General features: G+C 41.5%; 6 non-coding genes across 6 annotated transcripts in view; all 6 read right to left on the reverse strand.

Annotated features, from left to right (window-relative positions):
- Positions 1-345: 345 nt before the first annotated feature.
- Positions 346-464, reverse strand: LOC123736570 (5S ribosomal RNA). Its single transcript, XR_006766254.1, has one exon. It is a non-coding gene; the product is annotated as a 5S ribosomal RNA (ribosomal RNA).
- Positions 465-873: 409 nt separating this feature from the next.
- Positions 874-992, reverse strand: LOC123736503 (5S ribosomal RNA). The gene has a single exon (XR_006766188.1). It is a non-coding gene; the product is annotated as a 5S ribosomal RNA (ribosomal RNA).
- A 139-nt stretch (positions 993-1,131) lies between these two features.
- LOC123736562 (5S ribosomal RNA) lies at positions 1,132-1,250 on the reverse strand. The gene has a single exon (XR_006766246.1). It is a non-coding gene; the product is annotated as a 5S ribosomal RNA (ribosomal RNA).
- A 409-nt stretch (positions 1,251-1,659) lies between these two features.
- LOC123736452 (5S ribosomal RNA) lies at positions 1,660-1,778 on the reverse strand. Its single transcript, XR_006766136.1, has one exon. It is a non-coding gene; the product is annotated as a 5S ribosomal RNA (ribosomal RNA).
- Positions 1,779-2,187: 409 nt separating this feature from the next.
- LOC123736467 (5S ribosomal RNA) lies at positions 2,188-2,306 on the reverse strand. The gene has a single exon (XR_006766151.1). It is a non-coding gene; the product is annotated as a 5S ribosomal RNA (ribosomal RNA).
- A 139-nt stretch (positions 2,307-2,445) lies between these two features.
- LOC123736563 (5S ribosomal RNA) overlaps positions 2,446-2,500 on the reverse strand; it is a 119-nt gene continuing 64 nt past the window's right edge. Inside the window, exon 1 of the ribosomal RNA XR_006766247.1 lies at positions 2,446-2,500. This exon is cut by the window's right edge and continues 64 nt beyond it. This is a non-coding gene — a ribosomal RNA (5S ribosomal RNA).

Genomic DNA, 2,500 nt, shown 5'->3' on the forward strand with positions numbered 1-2,500 from the left:
CCACCAATTAGATAAGCAGCTTGAACTTTGTGTCACTGAAAAAGTAGAAGAAATTACAAACACTCTTCCCATCACTTTTTAGCACAGGTAGTTGGATAAAATACAAACTTTATTTCCTTTCATCAATTGAACAGGGCAAAGGAGCACAAAGCACACACAAGCTGCATTCAGCAACAATATTCTTGTTTGTCTTATAAATACAAGGCAGATGCTAATTGAAAACACAAGGAAATTTGATCCTATTAAAAAGGCAGGAAGCTGCATTTAGTCAATTCATCATTAAATGCTTACTACAAGGCAGTGTTGCTGATGAAATAGTGCAAGAGCACACCCTCGTGGACAAAATGCTTACAGCACCTGGTATTCCCAGGCGGTCTCCCATCCAAGTACTAACCAGGCCCGACCCTTCTTAGCTTCCGAGATCAGACGAGATCGGGAGTACCCAGGCTGGTATGGCCGTAAGCTAGAAACAATCTCTTGCTACAACATATATAGTCAAAGTGAGTGTGATAAACAGACATTGCATTTTCACCAATTAGATAAGCAGCTTGAACTTTGTGTCACTGAAAAAGTAGAAGAAATTACAAACACTGTTCCCATCACTTTTTAGCACAGGTAGTTGGATAAAATACAAACTTTTTTTCCTTTCATCATTTGAACAGGGCAAAGGAGCACAAAGCACACACAAGCTGCATTCAGCAACAATATTCTTGTTTGTCTTATAAATACAAGGCAGATGCTAATTGAAAACACAAGGAAATTTGATCCTATTAAAAAGGCAGGAAGCTGCATTTAGTCAATTCATCATTAAATGCTTACTACAAGGCAGTGTTGCTGATGAAATAGTGCAAGAGCACACCCTCGTGGACAAAATGCTTACAGCACCTGGTATTCCCAGGCGGTCTCCCATCCAAGTACTAACCAGGCCCGACCCTGCTTAGCTTCCGAGATCAGACGAGATCGGGAGTACCCAGGCTGATATGGCCGTAAGCGAGAAACAATCTCTTGCTACAACATATATAGTCAAAGTGAGTCTGATAAAACAGACATTTAGTCAATTCATCATTAAATGCTTACTACAAGGCAGTGTTGCTGATGAAATAGTGCAAGAGCACACCCTCGTGGACAAAATGCTTACAGCACCTGGTATTCCCAGGCGGTCTCCCATCCAAGTACTAACCAGGCCCGACCCTGCTTAGCTTCCGAGATCAGACGAGATCGTGCGTACCCAGGCTGGTATGGCCGTAAGCTAGAAAAAATCTCTTGCTACAACATATATAGTCAAAGTGAGTGTGATAAACAGACATTGCATTTCCACCAATTAGATAAGCAGCTTGAACTTTGTGTCACTGAAAAAGTAGAAGAAATTACAAACACTCTTCCCATCACTTTTTAGCACAGGTAGTTGGATAAAATACAAACTTTATTTCCTTTCATCAATTGAACAGGGCAAAGGAGCACAAAGCACACACAAGCTGCATTCAGCAACAATATTCTTGTTTGTCTTATAAATACAAGGCAGATGCTAATTGAAAACACAAGGAAATTTGATCCTATTAAAAAGGCAGGAAGCTGCATTTAGTCAATTCATCATTAAATGCTTACTACAAGGCAGTGTTGCTGATGAAATAGTGCAAGAGCACACCCTCGTGGACAAAATGCTTACAGCACCTGGTATTCCCAGGCGGTCTCCCATCCAAGTACTAACCAGGCCCGACCCTGCTTAGCTTCCGAGATCAGACGAGATCGGGAGTACCCAGGCTGGTATGGCCGTAAGCTAGAAACAATCTCTTGCTACAACATATATAGTCAAAGTGAGTGTGATAAACAGACATTGCATTTTCACCAATTAGATAAGCAGCTTGAACTTTGTGTCACTGAAAAAGTAGAAGAAATTACAAACACTGTTCCCATCACTTTTTAGCACAGGTAGTTGGATAAAATACAAACTTTTTTTCCTTTCATCATTTGAACAGGGCAAAGGAGCACAAAGCACACACAAGCTGCATTCAGCAACAATATTCTTGTTTGTCTTATAAATACAAGGCAGATGCTAATTGAAAACACAAGGAAATTTGATCCTATTAAAAAGGCAGGAAGCTGCATTTAGTCAATTCATCATTAAATGCTTACTACAAGGCAGTGTTGCTGATGAAATAGTGCAAGAGCACACCCTCGTGGACAAAATGCTTACAGCACCTGGTATTCCCAGGCGGTCTCCCATCCAAGTACTAACCCGGCCCGACCCTGCTTAGCTTCCGAGATCAGACGAGATCGGGCGTACCCAGGCTGATATGGCCGTAAGCGAGAAACAATCTCTTGCTACAACATATATAGTCAAAGTGAGTCTGATAAAACAGACATTTAGTCAATTCATCATTAAATGCTTACTACAAGGCAGTGTTGCTGATGAAATAGTGCAAGAGCACACCCTCGTGGACAAAATGCTTACAGCACCTGGTATTCCCAGGCGGTCTCCCATCCAAGTACTAACCAGGCC

Source organism: Salmo salar, unplaced genomic scaffold (assembly GCF_905237065.1).
Source record: "Salmo salar unplaced genomic scaffold, Ssal_v3.1, whole genome shotgun sequence".
Classification (NCBI taxonomy): Eukaryota; Metazoa; Chordata; class Actinopteri; order Salmoniformes; family Salmonidae; genus Salmo; species Salmo salar.